The sequence below is a fragment of the Apaloderma vittatum genome, unplaced genomic scaffold (genome assembly GCF_000703405.1).
Source record: "Apaloderma vittatum isolate BGI_N311 unplaced genomic scaffold, ASM70340v1 scaffold3573, whole genome shotgun sequence".
Classification (NCBI taxonomy): domain Eukaryota; kingdom Metazoa; phylum Chordata; class Aves; order Trogoniformes; family Trogonidae; genus Apaloderma; species Apaloderma vittatum.
Genome location: NW_009707418.1, coordinates 26,396 through 42,177, shown reverse-complemented (window position 1 = coordinate 42,177; position 15,782 = coordinate 26,396). Strand labels below are relative to the sequence as shown.

General features: G+C 35.8%; 1 protein-coding gene across 1 annotated transcript in view; it reads right to left on the bottom strand.

Moving 5' to 3' along the window:
• The window catches only part of LOC104271501 (metabotropic glutamate receptor 8), a gene marked incomplete at its 5' end in the record, with an annotated part of 144,449 nt that overhangs the window by 107,529 nt on the left and 21,138 nt on the right, over positions 1–15,782 (bottom strand). The gene's annotated exons all lie outside the window — the stretch shown is intronic.

Below are 15,782 nucleotides of genomic sequence, written 5' to 3'. Positions count from 1 at the left end.
TTTTGGTGGTTCCCAATGACAGTTCAAGGGGCAGTGGGCACAAGCTAGAACACAGAAGTTCCATATAAACATGAGGAAAAACTTCTTTGCTTTGAGGGTGACAGAGCACTGGAACACGCTGCCCAGAGGAGTTCTGGAGTATTCTTTAGAGAATTTCAAAACCCATTTGGATGCACATCCTGTGTAATGTGCTCCAGGCAATCCTGCTTTAGCAGGGAGGGTCGGAGTAGATAATCTCTAGAGGTCCCTTCCAAATCTGAAGATTCTGTGATTCACTGATTTTTAAACAATGAATACTAGAAATAGATAATGACCTCTGGTGATAATACCACAAATGTCAATGACATTAATCTTAGTTAACCTTTTCATTCTTTTTTATACACTTAGAATCACGTTAATTTCCTTACTAAAATTCACTCCATGAACTGAGGCTCATCAACTCTGAGTTCTAAACTATTTTCTCAGTTCCCACTCATTATGACACAATTCAATGTACATTAAATGTATGGGTTTTTTTCCTTTTTGTAAAAAATATAAAAAGGTAGCAGCCAGAATATAAGTTCACAGACTAAAACATCAGTGTATTTGTGTTCATTTTTGGGGGGTTATTTTTGGAGATTTTTCTTTAGCCTACAAAAGATGATAAATCATTAAACAATGTTAGCGGTTACATAAAATTATTAATTAATTAATATCCTGGTAAAGTAGAGAAAAATGGGGCTTTTTATACCAAAAATTGCAGAAGCAGCTAGAAGCATACTGCCAAATTTTGATAGTCAATAGTTTGCTTGCTTGAGAAGTGCTATTAACAATACTAACTTGAAGTGTAATGATTCCTCTGATCCATAATACAAAAGCAACAGCTGAAAGGGGGCAAATACAGATATGCTTATTTAATGCCCAAAGTGACTGCCGAGATACTTTTGATTCTGTTAGATCATAACCAAAAAATCCTGCATGCGTGATTAGATTCTCCCTAATTCTTCAATTTTCTTCTGATATATAACCTAATTTGGATTTGCATGCTTTATGTGTACTTGCAATTGGGAAGTTTCAATATAATAAAACACTTTCTTTAACCAGATAATATTTCTTTAACCAAATAATATAATTTTTGTAACATTCCAAGTCACATTTTAGATCACTAAATATGTAGTGTACCATATACCCACATTATTAGGCTATTAGTATACCATGATAAGTTTAGAAGTCAGCTCATTTGAAAGTTTTGTAGGTTTCCAAGCCTGGGGCAAGTTTAATTAAAGTCAGTGAAGAATTTTAAATTGAAAGGAAATTAAAGTATCAGGAAACATAAAATATAGGCTACTGATTCATTTGAAAGTTGTTCAGAGAAAGTGAAAAAAGGATGTTATTAATGATAATTGATTATAAGGGTCATATACATTACAGCCTAGGTTAGAAATAGTAAAGGGAAGCCCACTTTGATGAAATCTGGCTCATATATCTGTCTGTTGGGCTCTAGAAGAAGTATTTTTAATTGTATCATTTGTGATGAATTGAGAGCATGGGCTCAGTCTGGATGGGTAGGTTTCATCACACAGCTATTTTAAATCATTACATAAGTGGAAAGAGATATGCAGCGTGATTTATCTTATTCTAAAGTTGATTTTTATTACAAATGGGTGAATCACCCCTCTGAAGTTTCCTAGATTTTTGATAAACTACACAAGGACTCTAAATGGCTTAATTAAACTAAATGCCTGGCTTTGCACAGTTAAAGTTGGGTGAAACAAAACTGATGCTTTAAATGTTTCGGGTTTGTAATGAAAATTTTTTTTAAAAGTGCTCTTTAGACCTACATCATGGCTATTTTCCACTAGATAAAACAAAACTAACTGAAAGCAACAAGAAATAATCACAGTATGCTAGGGATTGGAAGGGACCTCAAAAGATCATCTAGTCCAATCCCCCAGCCAGAGCAGGAAGATGTATCATGATGTAGTTTTGAAATATACAGCTAATTTGAATTATTCAAATTTATCTCCTTTTCTGTGGATGAAGAAAAGATCTTTCATTCAGAAAGATAAGGTTCAAACAGATTATCTTCCAATTTCTTTTTAAAGGATTTAATTTCAGGACTAAATTTTGAATTGAACAAATGTACTGATCTTAGTTTAAGACTTTCCTTTATCATCTACAGCAGTAGCTATCACAATGTGAAAAATTTATGTCTTAGTAATCATTAACAGAAAATCCCAGTGTCATGGTTCCTACACATTGTTCAGTTTAGTGAACTCTGCCAAGATATTTACTTTGCTTCTGATAACCAAAAATATTTTTTAAGGTAAGAAGGGTCGTATAGGGCCCAGGAACATATTTCTCTATCAAAAGGCAAACTTTCTTCATGACAAAGCCAGCAGTAATGGAAAACACCTGGTGCTGCATTTTTTATATACATATGCAAAAGTTGTAGATGCTAAAGGAAAAGGGACAGACTATTCAAATGAATGTAGCACTGCATGTCCAGACTTTTTAATGTTATTTCATTTTGTATCAAAAATTTTTCATCTGGGCAGTGCAGCCCAGAGAGAAATCACCAGCCAACAGCAGCTGCTTCATCCAACTTTCCAAGTCCTGTTCCATCCAGCTGGATCAGTGGTCACAGGTCTATTTTTCAACATACAAGTATTTCTACGGTACATATCTACATATGGAAATCAAGTTTTACTTTTAGATTTTATATATATGCATGCAAGTTCTGGTTTTAGTCCATCACTAATTAAAATGCCAAATTACACGTCACTCTTTTTTTTTCTTTTTTTTTTTTTCTTTTTTTCCCCTATAGTGTTTGTACTGTTTTAAGAATTACAGCTTTCTTGGATAAAAAGCAACAATAAATATAAAAGTCAGACCCACTGAACATGAAAGTCAGGACTGTGGCACTGCTCTAATGGGTCTTACTTTATCTGCCTTCTCCAGATGGCCTGAAAATATCTTCCCTAAGAAGCCAATAACTTAAACCTTTGTAATAATTTATTAAGAAGGCACAGCATCCTAATTCCTTTAAGATCCAAGCAAAGGTTAGTTCCTAGGCTGCTTTTAAGTAAGTTTACATCACGGTAATTCAGGAGTGAATGTCTTTTGATCTGTTTTAACAGTAAATAACTACCCTAACCTCAGAGCTACCAGTCAGCAAACTGCCAGGATACTTTTCCTTGGTGTATATTTGAGAAAAAAGATCTAGGGAATATTCTCACAAAATTTCCGAACTTTAAAAAATAATCTAAAGGTAAGAATTTCAAGGCCTGTTAATGAGATTCAGATTCTCAATCTCTGCAAGAAATGAAAGTTATTGGTGACACCTCTGAAATCACAGACTGGTGAACTACTGCATTTTATGTATATATGTGTGTATATATACACACATACACATATATATACATATATATAAAATAAGTTATTATAAGAAATTATTATAAATATATGTGTTTACAAAATATGGTAGGCAGAAGGTATAAGCACAAAGAAATCAGCCCGAAACATAGGCTGAGCAAAAATCAGTAAGACAAGTATGCTCCATTAATTGCTTAAAGAAATATTACACCATGTAGTCACTATTGACATTGATTTAGCTGGAAGGTGTGACTGCAAAAGAATTTTACAGGATTTTCCCACATTTTAAGTTATCTTTATAAGAAAGAGCTATGAAATTGATCACTTTATTGAACTCTGATTGTAGGAGCATAGCTACACAATTAGGCCTTAAATCATTCTAGCATCTTAGACGAATGTGCATTTCATACTAACCATTTAGTAGACCTGGAAAAAAACCCCATAATATAATAATACATAGTTCTTAAACAGAATCAAGTACTAAATTTGATTCCATAACAAACCCAAGCATTTAAGCAAGCAATGAAATAGCATCAACAGAACTATACACTGTTGCTCCCTCTGTTTCCCCAGAGGCTTCTCTAACTGTTTTTCTGCGTCATCCCATTCTGTAAATGCAGGAGAGAGACCAAGAGCAACAGCACAGCAGTCTGTTAGGATGGAATTCCATTAGCTTTGATATGAGCTTCCCAGAAGAGAACCAGTGAGGCTTTAAGAAAAAGCAATGATGTAGTTTTGGTACCTCACTGATCAATCTATCAGAACATATATTTACTTCTCTTTGATCTCTTTTCCTTCAGGATTTTTTTTTAATTTAATTTTGCAAGGCTAGTTGCACATTACAGAGATGTTCTCATGTTTATACTTAAAGTCTCAACTGAATTGCTAGTGTTAAATATAACACAACGTAACCTGAATCCAGCAAAGAAAGGATACTTGTTCTATGTTCTGACCTCAAGAGATATCTATATCAAGGTTAAATTTCTATCTAAAATAAAAATCTCAGTACATTTCAACGACACGTTGCACTGAGTTATATAAGAGGATATTCTGGTTTGAGCTAAACAGGACCAATTCTGTTCAGTGGTTTGTGCTTCTCAGCTCAGTCTTTTCTAAGGGGCTGCACTTTCTGAAGGTAGCAGCATGCTTCTGCAGTCATTGTGTGCTCCTAGCAGTGATAACTCCTGATATTTACAGTTACTACCTGGGACTGGGATGTGGAAAGGCTCTTGCTGATACTTATTCCAGTGGTGACCAAGGCCTCTGCTGGCTCTTGTGTGCCACGCTGGGGGTGCCGGGTAGTAAGAGGGGTCACAACGAAGTAAAAGTTTGCACCTCTGAGGAGTAACAGACAGAATAAGTGACTAACAAGAGAATTCCATTTTATATACATCATATTCAGTATAAGACTAAGGGACCCCAAAGGTTTAGGCCTCTTTTGCTTCTTTTCTTCAGTGGCTGGCATCCAGGGAGGGCTCCGTCTGATCTTCTTGCTTTGATCCCAACCCTGATTTCCTGAATCCTGCTCCCTGCTGCCGCTGAGCCTGGGACTTCCCCGGTGCCGACTCCTCTGCCACATCAGTGGTAATTGCTATAGCGGGGCAGTCGTGTTCGATGTCAGATATATATATATATATGTTTGTATATAGTTCTTTATTTTTATTATTTCCTAACTAGTTTTTTATTATTGTTTTGTTAAAGCTGGTTTAGTTTTCTTTTCTAATCCATAAAACTCTCTGTCTCATTCCCTTTTCCTTCCCATTTGGAGGGGGGACATGGGGTTAGAGAGCGTCTGTCAATGTTTAGTGGCCAGCCCAGACTTAACACTTGACAGAAGATAAATCTAGAGCTCATGAAGTTAAGGTAAAAAATTTATTTCAGTTTTCAGTTTTCAATTCTTCTTTAAACTTTTCTCTTCCCCTTTTTGCCCATTCTGATTAGTATTTTTATATTTAAACATCTGTCATATTTTCTCTACTTAGGGTAGCAGAAAACTTATTCTGTCTCAGGCAAATTTTCCATGCAAAAGCAAATTTTCCAGGCTCTGCCTTAAGTATGTCTCTAACATGCTTTGCCTGGCAGGTAGTGATAAAAGGTTTGACATACAAGTGATGGTAATGCCACAGTGGGCTTGTGAATCAAGGTCAAACAGTTACAAATTCAATAACTGAGTATTGCTGGAGTTTTCAGGGGAAGTAATTTAAATGTGTTTATAAAAAAACCCCAACAAACCATGACCTTATTCTGGCCAGAGTAATATATGTGTTTCAGGTACCAGTGCTTCTGACTTGAGTAGTAGAATGTTGTGAAGGTAGGCTGAGAGAAAAGAGAGGGGTGGTTTATAAACATGTTGTGACACTGGCTAATTAAAAAATTAACTGCTTGGGAAAAGTTGTGGAATTAACAGATTTTTAAACACATTTTCCAGCCCAACAATAGAAGTTTAGATGGACTAAACACCATCTTGAGGATTGGCTGGCCTCACTGTTTTCTGACACCAGTATTTGAACATGATAAAGGAAAAGGTCATTGGTAGTAGCATAAACATTACCCAGAAGTTCACAGTTTCAACTGTATTTCATATTTACACCACACTAATCACTGCTTAGATTTACTATCCATGTACTGATTTGTTTTCATGACACTCAAAATTTCGCTCCTCTGTATTTGATACTACCGTGGATAGGAGCAGAAGAATAAGCCAAAGCAGAATAGCAACCCATAAAGAAACTGTATCACAACTGCCAGAATACATACTGTGTGTACTAACTGTACATTTTTTGAAATTTCCCAGGATGTCTTATTTTCAGCATTTAAGAAAGCAGATTAGTTCAAAGTACAGATAAACAGATTGTTACCTTAGAAGACAGGAAGAAAACACAACTGCAAGTATTGCTGCTGATTATAATGTATTTTAATATATCATCTGGGCAAGGAAGGAGCTTTCAGAAAACAGGAGAACTCTAGTAAGAGTCAGAAGGAAACAAGAAAACTGAAATAAAAGGACTCTATCCCCTTATTGCCATAGTCTGAAACACACTGTGATGCCCAGAGAAGTATATCAAACCTCACATTTTCAGAGGATATGTCATAACTTAAAGAGAACTAAGTAAGATTTGTCGGTCGTTTTCCACATCATCACGGAGTCTACAAAATAATGAAAGAAACAAATCACATGGCAACTGATTTTCCCAAAGGATTTCCAGAATTTAAAACACTATAAAACCCTTGAGCTGGTGTCCAAAACACAATCTTAGGTCATTAAAATGGTTATCACTGTGAGTAAAAAAATGTGCCTATCAAACCTGTTGTTAATTTGCATATCACACCACAGCCAGTTTTCAGTGACTGGATAACAATTCAGGCATTTCTATATGCAAACTGCTCATTACTGTGAAAAAAAAGTGTTTATTCCTTTCTTTTGTGAGCTTTGTTAACATCACACGGATGAGGAAAGCAAATTATCATAACACCTTTCTCCATAGAAGTGTGTATCTTGGAGACCTTGGCAGTCTTTAATAAAATGTTATGACACAAACAGTGTATAAATAGATCAGGCAGAAACTAGTAAATTAGGTCTGTGCAGGCCTTATTGTCACTGAAATTACAGGCAGAAATAGGACAAGGTCAGGCTTTAGAATCCCGTAACAAGCAACAACACTGACAATATGTTGGTATAACCATATTGATTTCAATAACTATATTTTTGATTTTGCTAGCGTCAGCTCAGAAGCAAGTCTTACACACATTTTCATGTCTGCTTCAGTTTAAACAAACTCCACTGACAGAGTCGTCAGCACCATCAGCTGTTTCACACCTCTGCTGTGGACTGCGCACTGCAAAACCGCAAGACAACACCAGCAAGATTTCATACTAACATGTTATCATACAAACATGTTAGTTAAAAGTGGGTGTAACCTTCCAATAAGCAGCTGCTGAGATGAAAGATGGTCTGAGAAAAAAAATCAAATAAATCCTCAGGAAAAAAAATAAGTAAAGTGTGCAATGGTTGAGTTTGCTTCAGAGATTTCTAATTTGTAGAATTTAAACCTCAGCCCCAGATGGTGAGTCATAAAATTATCTTCACTGACATCCTTAACATCACTTCATCACAATATCCCTTTCTTCATTACTTATGATATCTGTGCAATCAGTGGCTATTACAGCTTTCAGTTTGGTTTTTAAAATCCTTAGTAATTACTCTAGTGACATTCCTTTTCCTGTGTGTGACACTGGGCTTTTTCTTTCTGTGTGGTGAATTAATGACATTAATTAGCTCTATGCCTTGACAACACACAATTTCTGCCCAAGGGCTTCCTCAAACAAGAAGGCAAATAAGATCAGTTAAAACAAATGCAGATAATTTAATGTCTCTTGAAGACAAATCGTCAGATGTAGTACATATGGCATCCTGAAGATCTAGATTCCACTCTAGATTTGAATAATATTACTTCAAGTTTAGACCTGTGTGATCAGAATTAGGTCATTCATAAGTTTTTCAGCCCCAAGGCAAAATCAGGGTAGAATGTTCATATGTAGTTTGGAAACAGATCCCTTAAATGAAAAATAAAAACTTAATTTCTTCACTATTAAATCTATTAATCCTCATAATCCATTATAATTATGGGGAAAATCTCTTGATTTTCCACTTTAAAAGTGCAGTTACCTATCTAAATGCCAAATGCCTCTAAAGAAGATTGCTCAGAAACCCCTATCTCTGTGTTCAAGAACACAAGATCTTGTGGGATACATGTATACAAACATAAAGTATTTATTAGCATCTGTAAACCTGAGTGTGTGTCATTCTCCTTCAGCAACATACATCAATTCTCAAGTGTGAATTCTGCAAATGCAAAAAAACCCAGATATGTATCTCTAAGCAAAAAGGGATGGTTTTAGGGAACCAAAGTGAAGAGGTGAGCCTTGAAAATCAAGAGCAAAAGATCATTCAACACAGGACATAATTTTATAAATTATTACCAAAGCTGGATTTTCTGCCTGATCTGCCAACACCAGTTGCATCCTGTGAAGCAAATTTTTGTATCCAGGTGTATAATATCATTGCTCAAATTGAGATTTCTAGAAAGTAAACAGTGCACAACAGTGTGTGGATGGATGAGAATTTGGATCTAAACGTTCAAGGACAGAACAGAAGAAATTCTAAATATGAGAGTTACAGAATTATAGCATAATATCCATCACATATAAGCATTAAAATGTTAATGGAATGTTTGGGCAATCCAAATACATTATACAAAAAAAAGTGAAACTTTTTTAAATAAGAGCAAAATAATTTTGTTCCCCCTCACCCCAGGATTATTTTAGACATTTCCTGTCATGTTGAATTTCTGAACAGAAGACAAACAAGATATTCATTTATATCATTGTCAACCTTTTACATAGTGTGACATAAATGATATAAGGCATCTCAACAAGACACAACAGGCCAGAAAACACTACCACGGGCTTCACATGAACTCAGTCTCAGTTCCCCATCATAAAATATATTTTGTGCTTTCATTCAAAATTTTTACGTAATGAAGATGAATTGTATTATTGTTTCTGTTCCCCAAACACAACTAAGTGTAGCACACCTCTAGTAGTTAATATTTCATTAGAACCTGATTTTTTTTTAAAATCCAGAAGCTAATAAATACATTCTCCACTTACTAAATTAGATTGTGTGAGGCATGTGTGTGGAGATGTACCACATCACTGTTACCCTTAGCACAGTTCAAACTGCACATGCAGTTTTTTCTGATCACCTTCAAAATCGTACTAAGACTTCTAATATAACGTTGACACAGTGCCACAGTATTTGGAGGAGTAAAAAAAGGTTGTTGTTGCAGAGCACACCCTTCTAGGAAATACTATGTAAATGGCTAATTAATGTTGTCCTGATGCTGCACTGACCTGAGAATAGTCTTTAGTATAGCATTGAGGACTACTATCTCTGACAGTAGGTCTGACCAAAATGAGATAAGTGTTATGAAAGTATTTTAGACTTCAACATTATACCAATCATAAAATGGAAATAATTTTAGGTGGTTGTGGATTCTTTAGAAAGAGCAAGACAGACATCCCAGATGTTAGGGGATCACAACACATTATAAGATCAAGTCCTTTCCCTGAACCAGGGTCTCACACATTTCAGTCGAAGACTTACTATTTATCTGTTCATCACAAGTTTTTCCCACCGCACCCCCTTTTCATAATTTTATCCATCTCTATTCCCTGCAGAGTGTTCACATGAAGGTTTGATGAAGAAAGTGGTCAAAACAGCTTCTCCTCTGAAAGAGTTTAAAGTTTCCAGAAATTGGCATTTTGAAGTTGAAAGGGGTTTTGTCAATGTTCCCTCAGCCTCCCCTGCATATCCCACTTGAGAATCATAATTATCCCAAAATATCCTGAGAGAACGGAACTTACCTTTTCACAGTGAGGTTAGGCAAGGGTTGCTATTGCAACCGTAAAAACTGAAAGGTCCTGTAAAAGGAAGAAAATACCCTGTTCTAAGACAGAAGCCTTAGGGTTCTTATTCATGTCTGTCTATTTGAGACTTTGTATTGAACCAGTCACATCTAATTAATGAGTTAGTTTTAAAAGATGTAAGCTACAATGATAGCTTAATAACCTAACATCTTTGGTTTCTATAAGCCCACCACATCTCATTATTCTCAGGATAATAGTAAAGCTAGCATAGACTGAAGTTTTTAGGTTGTTTATTCTTCAAATAAAATGCTATCCAGGAGCTAAAGAAGAGAGATCAACAGAAATGTTGAGGTATGAATACAGCCCTATATATGTGGTGCATAATTAGAGTATTAGGATTGACAAGTACATCTTTTTTCTGCTCAAAAGATCCAGCTGAATCAGATAGCTCTTAAGCCATTCAAAGGATGGGCTTGTTTTATCTAGCCAGAAAGAAAGAAATAAGAGACAGCACTGTTTTGCTGAAGAAGCATAAGGCAAAGTAGAAAATTTATTGAGAAATAGTTTTCATGGCTTTGAAAGAAAAAGATATATTGGTATGAATAGACTAAAATTGTCTTTTAAAAACAGGTCTGATGCTGACTCAGTGTTGAGCATCCTCTCTTCCTATGCTTATATTTACAAGAACCTGCCATTTAGTATGAATTAAGTACAATAAAAAGCTTCAGTCCACTGCTGGCAAGGGTGAGTCTGACAGTGATTGCACTAGAATTCGGAACCTTCTGCACTGGAGTCTCAGCAATGCTCAAACGTGTATTGATGCTAATCCTTCCTCACCTCCTGCAGCCTGGCAGTAGTCTTCATATTAGTATGCAAAGCCATTTATTATTGGAAAAAACAGGATTATTCCTCCTCTTGCAAGTACATATATATTCACACTTGTTTACTTGTTAGCTGTAGCTGAAGGTAGATTTGTTTTTTATCTCTGTTCTTTAAACCTTTAGGGAGACTAAGCCCTGGCATAAATATTGACCACATACTCCTAATCCCCCTCAAAACAGACCAGCTTTATATGTGGTATGAAAAAGGAATCAAATAAAATTTAAATCATTAGCAGTAAAGGATGTTACAAGTAATAAAATAGTTGCAAGCAAGCCTACTTCTCACATCTGTGATTTTGGTTATGTGTAAAGGTACACATAAAAACTTGCATTTAATTTTTACTTAAGACCCAAGTCTTAAAAATCTCATCTATGTATTTTTTCAGCAAAGTAACCTTTAGGAATACAAACACAGTAAATCTTGTGGAAATGTACAGCATAAAAAGGTGGTTAAGAAAATTATTAACGTTGATAGCAGCACAACAGTAAAAGTGCACCTGCTCTAAAGTACTTCCTACAGAAATCCAATATGTTATTTTATTTTAATAAGTTCTGACAAAAAGTCTGAAAATATACAAGCAAACTCTCTTAAAACGTCCACCTGAGAATAATATGCTTCTCCAAAAGCCATCTGAAGCAATTTTCAGCGCTGCAATTAAACCAGGTTTCATTTCCTTTTTGTTTTCCTTTTAATCCTCCCTTTGCAGAGATAGAGGGTTTATAACTTTTAGAGAAAACTGTGAGGATGAAAATGAGATAGAGAAATACAGTGTTTAAAGACAATCTGTTGCAGATTACACCAGTCCTGAATTGTAGTTGCTAGTGCTTCAATAATATCAGGATGACACCCTAGCAAACACTTGACATGGATGGTTTCACAAAGGACTCAGTCATAACAATTCACATTGCAAACTCTTCAAAAGCTCAGAGGTTGTATGTTTACAGCAAATGCTAGTCAAACAAAATCTAGATAGATAGAAATGCCACTATGAGCAGAATCAGTTGCCTCTCTTCAGTGATTATGAATTAAGTTAAAATGATGGATTAATGTCACTTCTCTTCCTTCCCACAACTCCTTCTCAAATGTGTATATGCATATTTAGGATTTGGTCTTCTGCATTAAACATCTAAGGCTGGGAATGTTCTGAGTATGTAGCATAAAGTGGCTATGACAAGGGTTGTTTTAAGTATTTTAATCTCACCAAATGATTATAACAGTGAACATAATATGTATTAGAATTTATCAACACAAGATTTAAAATAGTGAAGATCAATCAATGAGGAAATTTAGAATAAAATGAGATTTAGAAGAAATAGATGTTAAATGTATAGGGTGGTTTGTTTTTTATAAACTAGACAAATCTGTAATGGAATGCATTCACATTATCATTTACTATTATCAATTTATTTCAATATACCATTCAGTATCACAGTTGAAAAGTAGTTACATTCCACAGCAAGGAGACAAAATGGTGTTTGAAATTCTGCAAACTTCTAGTGGAAAGATTGTGGCAAATATGTTTTTAAAAGTTAACTAAGGAGAACTGACACTGTAGAGATGCACTAAGACAGCTCTGAACAGATGTAAATCATTTCACTTATTTGCTAACTCACTGTGCTTTCAGAATGACTGTTATCAACCTTGTGGTTTTTTCTGTTTTAATTACCAATGAATACTTTGAATATTTTCATTCTTTTAATGTTATCAAAAGATTAAATTTTAGAGACAACTTCCTCAATAAAATAACAAAATTTATTCAAGAAATGTTCCTTTTTTCTTTAGATGCCAAAAATAAAAAAAGAGTTCATAGGGACCAACTGGTCACTGCTAGGCCCATGATTGTTCTGGGTATCTCACTTACCAGCTCTAAATACGAAAACCCTGGAAATTATCTGTACGAAAGCTGAAACACAAATCAGCACTGAAATTTTCTGGAAAGGACTGAGAAGAAATGTTTTCGTCATAGAATCTTTTAAAAAACTGTTGGTCACGGAAAGCAATTTAATGTCAGTTTTATGAGAACAGTGGATGTTTCTGTCCTTTTAAAAATCAAACCCTAAATGTTGTTTGTAATATTGCAAGTTTTGAGCAGTTCTAGTTTGGCCCTCTTACTACACCTTCGGTGATTCTTGAATTTATTCTATGTATTATTATTGTTCTAAAACAATTCTAAGATTTTGCAAATAAAAGGTGCTGTAGAGAATAATGCTTCAGTTTGTACCTCCAAGATTTATCCACACTTCTAAAAGCCACAATGCAGAGAACTACAAATAAAAAGGGAGCTTTCAGTATAATTTAAACAATGTCTGCTCTCACAGAATTTAACGATCTTAAATAATTTTAACAAATTATGCTTTTCCTTATTAAGAGACAACATTCATAATAAGGACTGAGGAAAGATAAAATTCAAAGAAAGTGTAATTAGACAAACATGGTTCTTTTCTTAAAACAGAAGCAGAAGGGAAAAGCCACAAAATTCAAGGCAAATGAGTTCAATTTCTGTTCCTAAAAAGTGACAGAACAAATAATCAAACACTGTCTGAGCACTTACAGGATGAGAAAGATATGAAGATCAATAACAGTGACAGTGGATTCATCAAGAACAAATCATGCCAAAATAATCTTTTTTTTTTTCCCCCACGATAGAATAATAGGCTTTTTTTGACAGAGAAAAAACACTCACACTGTCCTCTAGCTTCAGTTTAGAAAACCTTCTGATGCTCTCTCACATGTCATTTTGATAAGTAAACTAGGGAAACACTGCTTGGATGAAATTACTACTGAATGTCGTTATTAACAGTTCAGGCTGGACAGGAGTTTGCAACACTATTCCACAGGTGTTTGGACATATTCATTATTTTATTCAACACTTTAGATAAAGAAATCAAAAGCCTGTTTATTACCTCTGGAAGATGACCCCATGCTGAGAACTGCAAATATATTGGAACAAAATTATGTCAACAAATTGAAGAAGTCTGAAGAAAATTTAGTACAAATAAGGGCAAGATCTGCATTTCATGATAGAAAAATTAACCATATGATTGCAGAATGTGAATAACTGGCAGAGAGCAGTAGCATCCCATTAACACCAGTGGCTCGAACTAGCATGAGCTGAGCATGCAAAAATGGCATTTTGAGTTATATAAAGAGTTTATTTTTAAACACTCTTCTATCTTGTTCAACATCTGCAAGGCCTTAGTTGGAATATTATAACTAATTTTGTGAACAGGATTTTAGGAAAGATATGGAATAGAAGCTACAAAGCAGAGATTAAGAAAACAAAAACTGTAGTAAGTGGTTAAAGAAACCGGGATTGCTGAGTCCTGAGAAGAAAAGGCTGATGGTCAATATGATACGATATGAAAAATGTAAAAAGGTAGGAATAATATGAAAGCAAAAAGCTCTTATTCTTGTCCACTATGGATGTGTGTTTAAAATAAGCTGAACATTTAAGATCATTATTCCAAGACATGGAATGACAATTTTCATTTGCAAGAATGAAGACTGAAGTTAAACCTAAGGAAAAATTCTCTAGCAGAAGGCAGTGAAGCAATGGATTGCTTGCAAGGGCTGTGAAACTTCTCTAGCAGATTTTTTTCAGGAGCAGGCTGGACAAGAATCTGTCAGCAGTGACAACAGTACAGTTAATTCCAGCTTTGGCAGTTGGAGAGAACCAAAAACTCTTTAAAATTGCTTCCAACTATATTTTATACTCTCTTCAAGATCTTACGCTGATTGCTAATTATCTGTCACTACATGAGTAAAAGCTTAGGCACTAAACCAGTGTATAATATATAGTAACACATTTTTAAGAACTACATGTAAAACCAGATGGTGAGCACAGAATCAATCACAGAATCAATCACAGAATCACAGAATCATGGAATGTTAGGGGTTGGAAGGGACCTCGAAAGATTTAGTCCAGCCCCCCCTGCCAAAGCAGTATCCCCAAAAGTCACACAGGAACTTGTCCAGGCTCCTTTGTGAAATTGGTTTTGAAATTTTTCCTTCAAGAGCCCTAAAAGATTCACCAGGTGAAACAAATTATCATGGTAACATCGTAACACTCAAGGACTACACAACAATAATACCTCTAGCCTTGTTAATAAAGGTACTATGGATCATGAGGAAGAATGAACTAGTTTTGTTCCATCTAAATAAAAGTCCCTTTGACTACATCCTGCAATTTCTAGAGGTCCTTTCCATATGCGGGCAAAACTGTAATAAATATTGCAGCAACATAAAAGAAGCTTAAACCAGATACAAAGAAGAATGTAGGGGTTTTTTTCCTCATCTATTCTTTAAAAAGCCAAAGGAACAGGAATGTCAAGGTAGAAGACAGCTAACAGAAGCAGGCAGCAGACTTGCTCAGTGTCTTTTGGGCTCTGCTTGTAGATCTTCTGTGATGTCCTTCTGGGCTGGCTGAGGACTCCTGGGAACTTGTGGAGGAATGGCTGTCTGCCTGCTGTGGCAGGGAAAGGCAGCGGTGGGGAGCTCTGGCTTCCAGCCGCTCCTAATGAAGCTGTTCCTGATCCCCAGGGTGTTTTTTTTTAGCTGAGGTGCTAAGTCTGAGCGGGAGGTTGAGGGGGTGATCCTTCCCCTCTTCTGAATACAGGTGAGACCACAGCTGAAGCACTATATACAGCTCTGGGCTCCCCAGTAAAGGAGAGACCTGGACATACTGGAGTAAGTCCAGCAAAGGGACACAAAGACTATTAAGGGCTTGGAGCATCCGTCATACAAGGAGAAGCTGAAAGAGCTGGGTCATTTCAGCTTGAAGAAGGGAAGGCTTGAGAAAGGGATCTTATCAATGTGTATAAATACCTTTGGGCAGAAGTAAAGAAGATGGAGACAACTATTCTCAGAGGCAATGGACATATACAAACCACAGAAACTTCTGTTTCAGCATAAGGAAAAGTGGATTTTTTTAACAGCCAAACAGTGGAAAAGGTTGCCCTGAGAGGTTGTGAAGTCTCCATCCCCAGAGATGCTCAACATTCAACTGGATGCAGACCTGAGCAACATGCTGCTGTAGTTCAGTATACTCTGAGCACGGGGAGTTGGACTAGGCAAGTCCAGAGGGCCACCCTCAACCATTCTGTAATTCCGTGAGCAGT